General features: G+C 40.3%; 2 non-coding genes across 2 annotated transcripts; one reads left to right on the top strand and one right to left on the bottom strand.

Moving 5' to 3' along the window:
* The first annotated feature begins 4312 nt into the window (after window positions 1–4312).
* Window positions 4313–4420, top strand: LOC130955928 (small nucleolar RNA R71). The gene has a single exon (XR_009076944.1). It is a non-coding gene; the product is annotated as a small nucleolar RNA R71 (small nucleolar RNA).
* Window positions 4421–11131: 6711 nt separating this feature from the next.
* On the bottom strand, window positions 11132–11239 carry LOC130950060 (small nucleolar RNA R71). Its single transcript, XR_009073514.1, has one exon. It is a non-coding gene; the product is annotated as a small nucleolar RNA R71 (small nucleolar RNA).
* Window positions 11240–16635: the final 5396 nt, after the last annotated feature.

Here is a 16635-nt window from a genome sequence, read left to right as displayed (position 1 = left end):
GGCTGTGGCCCAAAGCACTCTGTCTTCCAGTATTACCACCGGATACATACATGCCACAGACACATAATTGGGTGAACCTTTTCAGATTGTGACTCAGCTTTGCTAGAGTCCCCAATTAGAGGTGTCCAGGGTTCTTAAGCACACTTTTTTTGCCTTGGATCACAACTTTATTTCTTTCTTTTTTTTTCGTTTTTCTCCTTCTTTTTTTTTGTATTCACTGCTTTTTCTTGCTTCAAGAATCATTTTTTTATGATTTTTCAGATCCTCAGTAACATGTCTCTTTTTTCATCATTCTTTCAAGAGCCAACATTTATGAACTACAAATTCAAAAGACATATGCACTGTTTAAGCATACATTCAGAAAACAAAAGTGTTGCCACCACATCAAAATAATTAAACTGTTATAAAATTCAAAATTCATGCAATTCTTCTCCTTTTCAATTAAGAACATTGTTTATTTAAGAAAGGTGATGGATTCATAGGACATTCATAACTTTAAGGCATAGACACTAAGACACTAATGATCATAAGACACAAACATAGACAAACATAAGCATGAAAATTTCGAAAAACAGTAAAATAAAGAACAAGGAGATTAAAGAACGGGTCCACCTTAGTTATGGCGGCTTGTTCTTCCTCTTGAAGGTCTTATGGAGTGCTTGAGCTCCTCAATGTCTCTTCCTTGTCTTTGTTGCTCCTCTCTCATGATTTTTTGATCTTCTCTAATTTCATAGAGGAGGATGGAATGTTCTTGGTGCTCCACCCTTAGTTGTCCCATGTTGGAACTCAATTCTCCTAAGGAGGTGTTAATTTGCTCCCAATAGTCTTGTGGAGGAAAGTGCATCCCTTGAGGTATCTCAGGGATCTCATGATGAGAGGGGTCTCTTGTTTGCTCCATCCTTTTCTTAGTGATGGACTTGTCCTCATCCATGAGAATGTCTCCCTCTATGTCAACTCCAACTGAATAACAGAGGTGACAAATGAGATGAGGAAAGGCTAACCTTGCCAAGGTAGAGGACTTGTCCACCACCTTATAGAGTTCTTGGGCTATAACCTCATGAACTTCTACTTCTTCTCCAATCATGATGCTATGGATCATGATGGCTCGGTCTAGAGTAACTTCGGACCGGTTGCTAGTGGGAATGATTGAGCGTTGGATAAACTCCAACCATCCTCTAGCCACGGGCTTGAGGTCATGCCTTCTCAATTGAATCGGCTTCCCTCTTGAATCTCTCTTCCATTGGGCACCCTCTTCACAAATGTCAGTGAGGACTTGGTCCAACCTTTGATCAAAGTTGACCCTTCTTGTGTAAGGATGTTCATCTCCTTGCATCATGGGCAAGTTGAATGCCAACCTCACATTTTCCGGACTAAAATCCAAGTATTTCCCCCGAACCATAGTAAGCCAATTCTTTGGATCCGGGTTCACACTTTGATCATGGCTCTTGGTGATCCATGCATTGGCATAGAACTCTTGAACCATTAAGATTTCGACTTGTTGAATGGGGTTGGTAAGAACTTCCCAACCTCTTCTTCGAATCTCATGTCGGATCTCCGGATATTCACTCTTTTTGAGTGAAAAAGGGACCTCGGGGATCACCTTCTTCAAGGCCACAACTTCATAGAAGTGGTCTTGATGCACCCTTGAGATGAATCTCTCCATCTCCCATGACTCGGAGGTGGAAGCTTTTGCCTTTCCTTTCCTCTTTCTAGAGGTTTCTCCGGCTTTAGATGCCATAAATGGTTATGGAAAAACAAAAAGCAATGCTTTTACCACACCAAACTTAAAAGGTTTGCTCGTCCTCGAGCAAAAGAAGAAAGAAGAGAGTAGAAGAAGAAGAAATGAGGAAGAAGGGAATGGCTTTGTGTTCGGCCAAAGAGGGTGAGAAGTGGTGTTTAGGTTGTGTGAAAATGAAGGAGTGAAGAAGGGTTTTTATAGGAGAGGGGGGCTCATGGTTCGGTCATGTATGGGTGGGTTTGGGAGGGAAAGTGGTTTGAATTTGAAGGGTGAGGTAGATGGGGTTTTATGAAGGATGGATGTGAGTGGTGAAGAGAAAGATGGGATTTGATAGGTGAAGGGTTTTTTGGGGAAGAGGTATTGAGGTGATTGGTGAATGGGTGAAGAAGAAGAGAGAGTGGTGAGGTTGGTAGGGATCCTGTGGGGTCCACAGATCCTGTGGTGTCAAGGAAAAGTCATCCCTGCACCAAATGGCATGCAAAAACGCGTTTTGAGCCAATTCTGGCGTTAAACGCCGGGCTGGTGCCCATTTCTGGCGTTTAACGCCAGGTTCTTGCCTTTTCCTGCCGTTTAACGCCAGTCTGGTGCCCCTTTCTGGCGTTAAACGCCCAGAATGGTGCCAGACTGGGCGTTAAACGCCCATCTGCTAGCCTTACTGGCGTTTAAACACCAGTAGGTTCTTCCTCCAGGGTGTGCTATTTTTCTTCCTGTTTTTCATTCTGTTTTTGCTTTTTCAATTGATTTTGTGACTTCTCATGATCATCAACCTACAAAAAAATAAAATAAAATAAAATAACAAAGGAAAATAGATAAAATATAACATTGGGTTGCCTCCCAACAAGCGCTTCTTTAATGTCAGTAGCTTGACAGAGGGCTCTCATGGAGCCTCACAAATGCTCAGAGCAATGTTGGAACCTCCCAACACCAAACTTTGAGTTTGAATGTGGGGGTTCAACACCAAACTTAGAGTTTGGTTGTGGCCTCCCAACACCAAACTTAGAGTTTGACTGTGGGGGCTCTGTTTGACTCTGATTTGAGAGAAGCTCTTCATGCTTCCTCTCCATGGTGACAGAGGATATCCTTGAGCCTTAAACACAAAGGATTCTTCATTCACTTGAATGATCAGTTCACCTCCATCAACATCAATCACAGCCTTTGCTGTGGCTAGGAAGGGTCTGCCAAGGATGATGGATTCATCCATGCACTTCCCAGTCTCTAGGACTATGAAATCAGTAGGGATGTAATGGTCTTCAACTTTTACCAGAACATCCTCTACAAGTCCATAAGCTTGTTTCTTTGAATTGTCTGCCATCTCTAGTGAGATTCTTGCAGCTTGCACCTCAAAGATCCCTAGCTTCTCCATTACAGAGAGAGGCATGAGGTTTACACTTGACCCTAAGTCACACAGAGCCTTCTTGAAGGTCATGGTGCCTATGGTACAAGGTATTGAAAACTTCCCAGGATCTTGTCTCTTTTGAGGTAATTTCTGCCTAGACAAGTCATCCAGTTCTTTGGTGAGCAAAGGAGGTTTGTTCTCCCAAGTCTCATTTCCAAATAACTTGTCATTTAGCTTCATGATTGCTCCAAGGTATTTAGCAACTTGCTCTTCAGTGACATACTCATCCTCTTCAGAGGAGGAATACTCATCAGAGCTCATGAAAGGCAGAAGTAAGTCCAATGGAATCTCTATGGTCTCATTTTGAGCCTCAGATTCCCATGGTTCCTCATTGGGGAACTCAGTGGAGGTCAGTGCACGCCCATTGTGGTCTTCCTCAGTGGCGTTCACTTCCTCTCCTTCCTCTCCAAATTCGGCCATGTTGATGGCCTTGTACTCTTCTTTTGGATTTTCTTCTGTGTTGCTTGGGAGAGTACTTGGAGGGAGTTCAGTAACTTTCTTGCTCAGCTGTCCCACTTGTGCCTCCAAATTTCTAATGGAGGACCTTGTTTCAGTCATGAAACTTTGAGTGGTTTTGATTAGATTAGAGACCATGGTTGCTAAGTTAGAGTGGTTCTGCTTAGAATTCTCTGTCTGTTGCTGAGAAGATGATGGAAAAGGCTTGCCATTGCTAAACCTGTTTCTTCCACCATTATTGTTGTTGAAACCTTGTTGAGGTCTCTCATGATTCTTCCATGAGAAATTTGGGTGATTTCTCCATGAAGAATTATAAGTGTTTCCATAGGGTTCTCCTAGGTAATTCACCTCTTCCATTGAAGGGTTCTCAGGATCATAGGCTTCTTCTTCAGATGAAGCATCCTTAGTACTGCTTGGTGCATTTTGCATTCCAGACAGACTTTGAGAAATCAAATTGACTTGTTGAGTCAATATTTTATTCTGAGCCAATATGGCATTCAGAGTATCAATCTCAAGAACTCCTTTCTTCTGACTTGTCCATTGTTCACAGGATTTCTTTCAGAAGTGTACATGAATTGGTTATTTGCAACCATTTCAATTAGTTCTTGAGCTTCTGTAGGCGTCTTCTTCAGATGAAGAGATCCTCCAGCAGAGCTATCCAAAGACATCTTGGATAGTTCAGAGAGACCATCATAGAAAATACCTATGATGCTCCATTCAGAAAGCATGTCAGAAGGACATTTTCTGATCAATTGTTTGTATCTTTCCCAAGCTTCATAGAGGGATTCTCCATCCTTCTGTCTGAAGGTTTGGACTTCCACTCTAAGCTTACTCAATTTTTGAGGTGGAAAGAATTTTGCCAAGAAGGCATTGACTAGCTTGTCCCATGAGTCCAGGCTTTCTTTAGTTTGTGAGTCCAACCATGTCCTAGCTCTGTCTCTTACAGCAAAAGGGAATAGCATAAGTCTGTAGACCTCAGGGTCAACCCCATTAGTCTTGACAGTGTCACAGATTTGCAAGAATTCAGCTAAGAACTAATGAGGATCTTCCAATGGAAGTCCATGGAACTTGCAATTCTGTTGCATTAGAGAAACTAATTGAGGCTTAAGCTCAAAGTTGTTTGCTCCAATGGCAGGGATAGAGATGCTTCTCCCATAGAAGTCGGGAGTAGGTGCAGTAAAGTCACCCAGCACCTTCCTTGCATTGTTGGCATTGTTGTTGTTTTCGGCTGCCATGGGTTCTTCTTCTTTGAAGATTTCTGTTAGGTCCTCTACAGAGAGTTGTGCCTTAGCTTCTCTTAGCTTTCGCTTCAAGGTCCTTTCAGGTTCAGGGTCAGCTTCAACAAGAATGCCTTTGTCTTTGCTCCTGCTCATATGAAAGAGAAGAGAACAAGAAAATATGGAATCCTCTATGTCACAGTATAGAGATTCCTTGAGGTGTCAGAGGAAAAGAAAAATAGAAGGAAGAGGTAGAAGACTTCGAACTTTAATCAGATAGAGTTCGAATTGTGCATTGAGAAGGAGTGGTACTCCATAAATAGAAGGATGTGAAAAGAGAGGAAGAAATTTTCGAAAATTAAGTTAAAAAGATTTTAAAAACATTTTGAAAAACTTTAATTGATTTTCGAAAACCAAGAGTGGGAAAGAAATCAAGTGATTTTTGAAAAAGATTTTGAATTTAGAAATCAAAAAGATATGATTGAAAACTATTTTGAAAAAGATGTAATTAAAAAGATTTGATTGAAAAGTTATGGTTTTAAAAAGATATGATTGAAAAGATATGATTTGAAAACAATTTAAAAAGATTTGATTTTAAAAATTAATGACTTGCCTAACAGGAAAAGATATGATTCAAATATTAAACCTTTCCCAACAGAAAAGGCAACATACTTGAAATGTTGAATCAAATCATTAATTGATAGCAAGTATCTTTGAAAAAGGAAAGAAATTGATTTTGAAAACATTTGATTGAAAAGATATGATTTGAAAAAGATTTGATTTTGAAAAACTTTGAAAACTTGAAAAAAAATTGATTTGAAAACAAAATCCTCCCTCTTGTGCCATCCTGGCATTAAACGCCCAGAATGGTGCACATTCTGGCGTTTAACGCCCAATGCACTACCTTTTTGGGCGTTAAACGCCCAACCAGGTACCCTGGCTGGCGTTTAAACGCCAGTTTGTCCTTCTTCACTGGGCGTTTTGAACGCCCATCTTTTTCTGTGTAATTCCTCTGCTGCATGTTCTGAATCTTCAGTTCCCTGTACTATTGACTTGAAAATAGAACCAAGATCAAATAAACAATGCATGCAAGACACCAAACTTAAAATTAGACACTAGACTCAAACAAGAAACATAAAATCTTTTTGGTTTTTATGATTTTGAATTTTTTTGGATTTTTCGAAAATTATATGGAAATAGAAAATGAAGGTTTCAGAATTCTCAATTTGGATTCCAGGAATCATTGCAATGCTAGTCTAAGACTTCGGTCCAGGAATTAGACATGGCTTCACAGCCAGCCAAGCTTTCAAAGAAAGCTTCGGTCCAAAACACTAGACATGGCCAATGGCCAGCCAAGCCTTAGCAGATCATTGCTCCAAGAGCCAGATTGATAGAGATCAACAAGCTCTTGTGATGATAAGTTGAAACCTCGGTCCAATAAGATTAGACATGGCTTCTCAGCCAGCCAGATTTCAATAGATCATCATGAAACTCTAGAACTCATTCTTAAGAATTCTGAAAAATACCTAATCTAAGCAACAAGATGAACCGTCAATTGTCCATACACGAAACAATCCCCGGCAACGGCGTCAAAAACTTGGTGTGCGAAATTGTGATCACTACTTTTCACAACTCAAATAATCCCTAGTAATGGCCCCAAAGATTTGGTGCTCAATACCATGGCATAAACACAACTTTGCACAACTAACCAGCAAGTGCACTGGGTCGTCCAAGTAATAAACCTTACGCGAGTAAGGGTCGATCCCACGGAGATTGCTGGTATGAAGCAAGCTATGGTCACCTTGTAAATCTTAGTCAGGCAGACTCAAATGGGTATAGATGATATATGAATAAAACATAAAGATGAAGATAGAGATACTTATGTATATCATTGGTGAGAGCTTCAGATAAGCGTATGAAGATGCTTGTCCCTTCCGTCTCTCTGCTTTCCTATTGTCTTCATCCAATCCTTCTTACTCCTTTCCATGGCAAGCTTATGCAAGGGTTTCACCGTTGTCAGTGGCTACCTCCCATCCTCTCAGTGGAAATGTTCAACGCACCCTGTCACGGCACGGCTATCCATCTGTCGGTTCTCGATCAGGCCGGAATAGAATCCAGTGATTCTTTTGCGTCCGTCACTAACGCCCCGCCCTCAGGAGTTTGAAGCACGTCACAGTCATTCAATCATTGAATCCTACTCAGAATACCACAGACAAGGTTAGACCTTCCGGATTCTCTTGAATGCCGCCATCAGTTCTTGCCTATACCACGAAGACTCTGATCTCATGGAATGGCTGGCTCGTTTGTCAGGCGAGCACTCGGTTGTCAGGCGATCAACCATGCATTGTGTATCAGGAATCCAAGAGATATTCACCCAATCTAAGGTAGAACGGAGATGGTTGTCAGTCACACATTCATAGGTGAGAATGATGATGAGTGTCATAGATCATCACATTCATCAAGTTGAAGAACAAGTGATATCTTGGAACAAGAACAAGCGGAATTGAATAGAAGAACAATAGTAATTGCATTAATACTCGAGGTACAGCAGAGCTCCACACCTTAATCTATGGTGTGTAGAAACTCCACCGTTGAAAATACATAAGAACAAGGTCTAGGCATGGCCGTGAGGCCAGCCCCCAGTGATCAAAAGATTCAAAGATCTCAAGATGTGAAATACAATAGTAAAAGGTCCTACTTATAGGGAACTAGTAGCCTAAGGATTACAAAGATGAGTAAATGACATAAAAATCCACTTCCGGGCCCACTTGGTGTGTGCTTGGGCTGAGCAATGAAGCATTTTTCGTGTAGAGACTCTTCTTGGAGTTAAACGCCAGCTTTTGTGCCAGTTTGGGCGTTTAACTCCCATTTTGGTGCCAGTTCCGGCGTTTAACGCTCGGAAAGCTGAAGGTGACTTTGAACGCCGGTTTGGGCCATCAAATCTTGGGCAAAGTATGGACTATCATATATTGCTGGAAAGCCCAAGATGTCTATTTTCCAACGCCGATGAGAGCGCGCCAATTGGGCTTCTGTAGCTCCAGAAAATCCACTTCGAGTGCAGGGAGGTCAGAATCCAACAGCATCTGCAGTCCTTTTCAGTCTCTGAATCAGATTTTTGCTCAGGTCCCTCAATTTCAGCCAGAAAATACCTGAAATCACAGAAAAACACACAAACTCATAGAAAAGTCCAGAAAAGTGAATTTTAACTAAAAACTAATAAAAATATACTAAAAACTAACTAGATCATACTAAAAACATACTAAAAACAATGCCAAAAAGCGTACAAATTATCCGCTCATCAATTTTCAATGGTGAAATTTCTACACACCATAGTTTAAGGTGTGGAGCTCTGCTGTACCTCGAGTATCAATGCAATTACTATTGTTCTTCTGTTCAATTTGGCTTATTCTTGTTTTAAGATATCACTTGTTCCTCAACTTGATGAATGTGATGATCCGTGACACTCATCATCATTCTCACCTATGAACGTGTGCCTGACAACCACCTCCGTTCTACCTTAGATTGAGTGGATATCTCTTGGATCCCTTAATCAGAATCTTCGTGGTATAAGCTAGAATTGATGGTGGCATTCAAGAGAATCTGGAAGGTCTAAACCTTGTCTGTGGTATTCTGAGTAGGATTCAAGGATTGAATGACTGTGACGAGCTTCAAACTCCTGAAGGCTGGGCGTTAGTGACAGATGCAAAAGAATCACTAGATTCTATTCCAACCTGATTGAGAACCGACAGATGATTAGCCGTGCTGTGACAGAGCGCGTTGAACATTTTCACTGAGAGGACGGGACTGTAGCCGTTGACAACGGTGATGCCCAACATACAGCTTGCCATGGAAAGGAGTAAGAAGGATTGGATGAAGACAGTAGGAAAGCAGAGAGACGGAAGTGACAAAGCATCTCCATACGCTTATCTGAAATTCTCACCAATGAATTACATAAGTATCTCTATCCTTATTTTATGTTTATTCATAAATCATCCATAACCATTTGAATCCGCCTGACTGAGATTTACAAGATGACCATAGCTTGCTTCATACTAACAATCTCTATGGGATCGACCCTTACTCGCGTAAGGTTTATTACTTGGACGACCCAGTGCACTTGCTGGTTAGTTGTGCGAAGTTGTGATAAAGAGTTGAGATTGCAATTTATTGTACCATGTTGATGGCGCCATTGATGATCACAATTCCGCGCACCAAGTTTTTGGCGCCGTTGCCGGGGATTGTTTGAGTTTGGACAACTGACGGTTCATCTTGTTGCTTAGCTTAGATATTTTTCTTCAGAGTTCTTAAGAATGAATTCTAGTGGTTCAAGGTGATGTTCTTATCATCACCAAAGCTTATTGATTCTCATCAATTTAGCTCTTGAATGTAATGTCCTGCTGAAGCTTGGCTAGCCATGTCTAATTTCTTTAGACTAAAGCTTTAGACTAACATTGCATGATTCATGGAATTCTCATTAAGAATTTTGATATCCTTATTTTCTTTTTCACTCAATTTTCGAAAAAAAATAATCCAAAAAAATTACAAAATCATAAAAAAAAACCAAAAATATTGTATGTTTCTTGTTGAGTCTAGTGTCTCATTTTAAGTTTGGTGTCAATTGCATGTTTCTATTCTTCTTGCATTTTTTTCGAATTCATTCATGTGTCTTCATTAATCTTCAAGTTGTTCTTGATGATTTCCTTACTCTGATATTTACATTCTCTCATCTTGAGTGTTTTGTTGTTTCTCATATGCATTCTCATTTTGTTAGTGTCAGTAGTATACAAACTTCTAAGTTTGGTGTCTTGCATGCATTGTTTATTTGGTCTTAGTTGCATTTTGATTATTCCCCATCATTAAAAATTCAAAATTTTTTTTTTGTCTTTTCAAGTCAATAATACAGAGAATTGAAGATTCAAAACATACAGCAGAGGAATTACACAGAAAAAGGCTGGGCGTTCAAAATGCCCAGTGAGGAAGGAAAACTGGCGTTTAAACGCCAGTCAGGGTGCCTGGCTGGGCGTTTAACGGCCAAAAGGGGTGAGTTTTGGGCGTTAAACGCCAGAATGGTATCCATTCTGGCGTTTAACGCCAGGATGGCACAAGAGGGAAGATTTCGTTTTTAAGTCAAATTTTTTTTCAAGTTTTCAAAATTTTTTTCAAAATCAAATCTTTTTCAAATCATATCTTTTCAATCATATATTTTCAAAATCAATTTCTTTCCATTTTCAAAAATACTTGCTAACAATTAATGATTTGATTCAACATTTCAAGTATGTTGTCTTTTCTGTTGAGAAAGGTTTAATGTCTGAATCATATCTTTCTTGTTAGCCAAGTCATTAATTTTCAAAATCAAATCTCTTTAAATTGTTTTTCAAATCATATCTTCTCAATCATATCTTTTTAAAACCATAACTTTTCAATCATATATTCTTAATCACATCTTTTTCAAAATAGTTTTCAATCATATCTTTTTGATTTCTAATTTCAAAATCTTTTTGAAAAATCACTTAATTTCTTTCCCAATCTTAGTTTTCGAAAATCAATTACTATTTTTCAAAATTTTTTTACTTTAATTTTCGAAAATTTTTTCCCCTCTTTTCATATCCTTCTATTTATGGACTAACACTCCTCCTCAATGCACAATTCGAACTCTATCTTTCTTGATAAGTTCGAATTCTTCTACCTCTTCCTTCTATTTTTCTTTTCCTCTGACACCTCAAGGAATCTCTATACTGTGACATAGAGGATTCCATATTTTCTTGTTCTCTTCTCTTTCATATGAGCAGGAGCAAAGACAAAAGCATTCTTGTCGAGGCTGACCCTGAACCTGAAAGGACCTTGAAGCGAAAGCTAAGAGAAGCTAAAGCACAACTCTCTGTAAAGGACCTAACAGATATCTTCAAAGAAGAAGAACCCATGGCAGCCGAAAACAACAACAATGCCAACAATGCAAGGAAGGTGCTGGGTGACTTTACTACACCTACTCCCGACTTCTATGGGAGAAGCATCTCTATCCCTGCCATTGGAGCAAACAACTTTGAGCTTAAGCCTCAATTAGTTTCTCTAATGCAACAGAATTGCAAGTTCCATGGACTTCCATTGGAAGATCCTCATCAGTTTTTAGCTGAATTCTTGCAAATCTGTGACACTGTCAAGACTAATGGGGTTGATCCTGAGGTCTACAGACTTATGCTACTCCCTTTTGCTATAAGAGACAGAGCTAGGATATGGTTGGACTCACAACCTAAGGAAAGCCTGAACTCTTGGGAAAAGCTAGTCAATGCCTTCTTGGCAAAGTTCTTTCCACCTCAAAAATTGAGTAAGCTTAGAGTGGAAGTCCAAACCTTCAGACAGAAGGAAGGTGAATCCCTCTATGAAGCTTGGGAAAGATACAAACAATTGATCAGAAAGTGTCCTTCTGACATGCTTTCTGAATGGAGCATCATAGGTATCTTCTATGATGGTTTGTCTGAACTGTCTAAAATGTCATTGGACAGCTCTGCTGGAGGATCTCTTTATCTGAAGAAGACACTTGCAGAAGCTCAAGAACTCATTGAAATGGTTGCAAATAACCAATTCATGTACACTTCTGAAAGGAATCCTGTGAACAATGGGACGAATCAAAAGAAAGGAGTTCTTGAGATTGATACTCTGAATGCCATACTGGCTCAGAACAAAATATTGACTCAGCAAGTCAATTTGATTTCTCAAAGTCTGTCTGGAATGCAAGCTGCACCAGGCAGTACTAAGGACGCTTCATCTGAAGAAGAAGCTTATGATCCTGAGAACCCTTCAAAGGAAGAGGTGAATTACATGGGAGAACCCTATGGAAACACTTATAACCCTTCATGGAGAAATCATCCAAATCTCTCATGGAAGGATCAACAGAGACCTCAACAAGGTTTCAACAATAATAATAGTGGAAGAAATAGGTTTGGCAATGGCAAGCCTTTTCCATCATCTTCTCAGCAATAGACAGAGAATTCTAAGCAGAGCCACTCTGACTTAGCAACCATGGTCTCTGATCTAATCAAAACCACTCAAAGTTTCATGACTGAAACAAGGTCCTCCATTAGAAATTTGGAGGCACAAGTGGGTTAGCTGAGTAAGAAAGTTACTGAACTCCCTCCTAGTACTCTTCCAAGCAATACAGAAGAGTCTCCAAAAGGAGAGTGCAAGGCCATCAACATGGCCGAATTTGGAGAGGAGGAAGAGGCAGTGATCGCCACTGAGGAAGACCTCAATGGACGTCCACTGGCCTCCAATGAGTTTCCTAATGAGGAACCATGGAAATCTGAGGCTTACACTGAGACCATAGAGATTCCATTGGATTTACTTCTGCCATTCATGAGCTCTGATGAGTATTCCTCCTTTGAAGAGGACGAAGATGTCACTGAAGAGCAAGTTGCTAAGTACCTTGGAGCAATCATGAAGCTAAATGACAAGTTATTTGGTAATGAGACTTGGGAGAATAAACCTCCATTGCTCACCAAAGAACTGGATGACTTGACTAGGCAGAGATTACCTCAAAAGAGACAGGATCCTAGGAAGTTTTCAATACCTTGTACCATAGGCACCATGACCTTTGAGAAGGCTTTGTGTGACCTAGGGTCAAGCATAAACCTCATGCCTCTCTCTGTAATAGAGAAGCTAGGGATCTTTGAGGTGCAAGCTGCAAGAATCTCACTAGAGATGGCAGACAATTCAAGAAAACAAGCTTATGGACTTGTAGAGGATGTTTTGGTGAAGGTTGAAGACCATTACATCCTTGCTGATTTCATAGTCCTAGAGACTGGGAAATGCATGGATGAATCCATCATCTTTGGCAAACCCTTCCTAGCCACAGCAAAGGCTATGATTGATGTTGACAGAGGAGAATTGTTCATTCAAGTGAATAAAGAATCCCTTGTGTTTAAGGCTCAAGGATATCCCTCTGTTACCATGGAGAAGAAGCATGAAGAGCTTCTCTCAAAACAGAGCCCCCACAGTCAAACTCTAAGTTTGGTGTTGGGAGGCCACAACCAAATTCTAAGTTTGGTGTTGAACCCCCACATTCAAACTCTAAGTTTGGTGTTGGGAGGTTCCAACATTGCTCTGAGTATCTGTGAGGCTCCATGAGAGCCATTGTCAAGCTATTGACATTAAAGAAGCACTTGTTGGGAGGCAACCCAATGTTATATTTATCTATTTTCCTTTATTATTTTATGTTTTCTGTAGGTTGATGATCATGGAAAGTCACAAAATCAATTGAAAAAGAAAAAATAGAAAGAAAAATAGCACACCCTGGAGGAAAACCTTACTGGCGTTTAAACACCAGTAAGGGCAGCAAATGGGCGTTTAACGCCCAGTCTGGCACCATTCTAGGCGTTTAACGCCAGAAAGGGGCATCAGACTGGTGTTAAACGCCAGGAAAGGGCAAGAAGCTGGCGTTAAACGCCAGAAATGGGCACCAGCCCGGCGTTTAACGCCAGAATTGGCATAAAAAGCATTTTTGCTCGCCCTTGGTGCATGGATGAATTTTCCTTGACACCTCAGGATCTGTGGACCCCACTGGATCCCTACCTACCCCACCACTCTCTCTCTTCTTCACCCATTCACCAATCAACTCAACACCTCTTCCCCATACACCCCTCTCCACTCCTATATAAACCCATCTTCACCACCTTATTTTCACACAACCTAAACACTACTTCTCCCACTTGGCCGAACCACAAACCCCCTCCATCTCCTCCATTTCTTCTTCTTCTACTCTCTTCTTTCTCCTTTTGCTCGAGGACGAGCAAACCTTCTAAGTTTGGTGTGGTAAAAGCATTGCTTTTTGTTTTTCCATAACCATTTATGGCATCTAAGGCCGGAGAAACCTCTAGAAAGAGGAAAGAGAAGGCAAAAGCTTCCACCTCCGAGTCATGGGAGATGGAGAGATTCATCTCAAGGGTGCATCAAGACCACTTCTATGAAGTTGTGGCCATGAAGAAGGTGATCCCCGAGGTCCCTTTCAAACTCAAAAAGAGTGAATATCTGGAGATCCCACATGAGATCCGAAGAAGAGGTTGGGAAGTTCTTACCAACCCCATTCAACAAGTCGGAATCTTAATGGTTCAAGAGTTCTATGCCAATGCATGGATCACCAAGAACCATGATCAAAGTGTGAACCCGAACCCAAAGAATTGGCTTACAATGGTTCGGTGGAAATGCTTAGATTTTAGTCCGGAAAATGTAAGCTTAGCATTCAACTTGCCCATGATGCAAGGAGATGAACACCCTTACACTAGAAGGGACCAAGTCCTCATGAACAATTGTGAAGAGGGCACTCAATGGAAGAGAGATTCAAGAGGGAAGCCAGTCCAACTGAGAAGGCATGACCTAAAGCCCGTGGCTAGGGGATGGTTGGAGTTTATCCAACGCTCAATCATTCCCACTAGCAACCGGTCCGAAGTGACTATAGACTGGGCCATCATGATTCATAGCATCATGATTGAAGAGGAAGTAGAAGTTCATGAGTTTATAGCCCAAGAACTTTATAAGGTGGCGGACAAGTCCTTTACCTTGGCAAGGTTAGCCTTTCCTCATCTCATTTGTCACCTCTGTTATTCAGTTGGAATTGACATAGAGGGAGACATCCTCATTGATGAGGACAAGCCCATCACTGAGAAAAGGATGGAGCAAACAAGAGATCCCACTCATCATGAAATCCCTGAGATACCTCAAGGGATGCACTTTCCTCCACAAAACTATTGGGAGCAAATCAACACCTCCCTAGGAGAATTAAGTTCCAATATGGGACAACTAAGGGTGGAGCACCAAGAACATTCCATCCTCCTCCATGAAATTAGAGAAGATCAAAGAATCATGAGAGAGGAGCAACAAAGGCAAGGAAGAGACATTGAGGAGCTCAAGCACTCCATAAGATCTTCAAGAGGAAGAACAAGCCGCTATCACTAAGGTGGACCCGTTCTTTAATTTCCTTGTTCTTTATTTTCCTGTTTTTCGAATTTTCATGCTTATGTTTATCTATGTTTGTGTCTTGTGATCATTAGTGTCTTAGTGTCTATGCCTTAACGTTATGAATGTCCTATGAATCCATCACCTTTCTTAAATGAAAAATGTTCTTAATTGAAAAAGAGAAGAATTGCATGAATTTTGAATTTTATAACAAATTAATTATTTTGATGTGGTGGCAATACTTTTGTTTTCTGAATGTATGCTTAAACAGTGCATATGCCTTTTGAATTTGTGAAGAGGGCGCCCAATGGAAGAGAGATTCAAGAGGGAAGCCAGTTCAATTGAGAAGGCATGACCTTAAGCCCGTGGCTAGGGGATGGTTGGAGTTTATCCAACGCTCAATCATTTCCACTAGCAACCGGTCTGAAGTTACTCTAGACCGGGCCATCATGATTCATAGCATCATGATTGGAGAAGAAGTAGAAGTTCATGAGGTTATAGCCCAAGAACTTTATAAGGTGGCGGACAAGTCCTCTACCTTGGCAAGGTTAGCCTTTCCTCATCTCATTTGTCACCTCTGTTATTCAGTTGGAGTTGACATAGAGGGAGACATCCCCATTGATGAGGACAAGCCCATCACTGAGAAAATAATGGAGCAAACAAAAGATCCCACTCATCATGAAATCCCTGAGATACCTCAAGGGATGCACTTTCCTCCACAAAACTATTGGGAGCAAATCAACACCTCCCTAGAAGAATTGAGTTCCAACATGGGACAACTAAGGGTGGAGCACCAAGAACATTCCATCCTCCTCCATGAAATTAGAGAAGATCAAAGAATCATGAGAGAGGAGCAACAAGGCAAGGAAGAGACATTGAGGAGCTCAAGCCTCCATAAGATCTTCAAGAGGAAGAACAAGCCGCCATCACTAAGGTGGACCCGTTCTTTAATCTCCTTGTTCTTTATTTTCCTGTTTTCGAATTTTCATGCTTATGTTATCTATGTTTGTGTCTTGTATCATTAGTGTCTTAGTGTCTATGCCTTAAAGTTAGAATGTCCTATGAATCCATCACCTCTCTTAAATGAAAATGTTCTTAATTGAAAAGAGAAGATTGCATGAATTTTAAATTTTATAACAGATTAATTATTTTGATGTGGTGGCAATACTTTTGTTTTCTGAATGTATGCTTAAACAGTGCATATGCCTTTTGAATTTGTTGTTCATGAATGTTAAAATTCTTGGCTCTCGAAAGAATGATGAAAAAGGAGACATGTTACTGAGGATCTGAAAAATCATAAAAATGATTCTTGAAGCAAGAAAAAGCAGTGAATACAAAAAAAAAAGAAGAAGCGAAAAAAAAAAAAAAAAAAAAAAAAAAAGGGAGAAAGAGAAAAAGAAAGAAAAAGAAAGAAATAAAGTTGTGATCCAAGGCAAAAAGAGTGTGCTTAAGAACCCTTGACACCTCTAATTGGGGACTTTAGCAAAGCTGAGTCACAATCTGAAAAGGTTCACCCAATTATGTGTCTGTGGCATGTATGTATCCGGTGGTAATACTGGAAGACAGAGTGCTTTGGGCCACGGCCAAGACTCATAAAGTAGCTGTGTTCAAGAATCATCACACTTAACTAGGAGAATCAATAACACTATCTGGATTCTGAGTTCCTAAAGAAGCCAATCATTCTGAATTTCAAAAGATTGAGTGAGATGCCAAAACTATTCAGAGGCAAAAAGCTAAAAGCCCCGCTCATCTAATTAATACTGATCTTCATAGATGTTTTTGGAATTCATTGCATATTCTCTTCTCTTTATCTTATTTGATTTTCAGTTGCTTGAGGACAAGCAACAATTTAAGTTTGGTGTTGTGATGAGCAGATAATTTGT

The sequence above is a fragment of the Arachis stenosperma genome, chromosome 1 (assembly GCF_014773155.1).
Source record: "Arachis stenosperma cultivar V10309 chromosome 1, arast.V10309.gnm1.PFL2, whole genome shotgun sequence".
NCBI lineage: Eukaryota > Viridiplantae > Streptophyta > Magnoliopsida > Fabales > Fabaceae > Arachis > Arachis stenosperma.
This window is presented reverse-complemented; position numbering and strand designations above follow the sequence as displayed.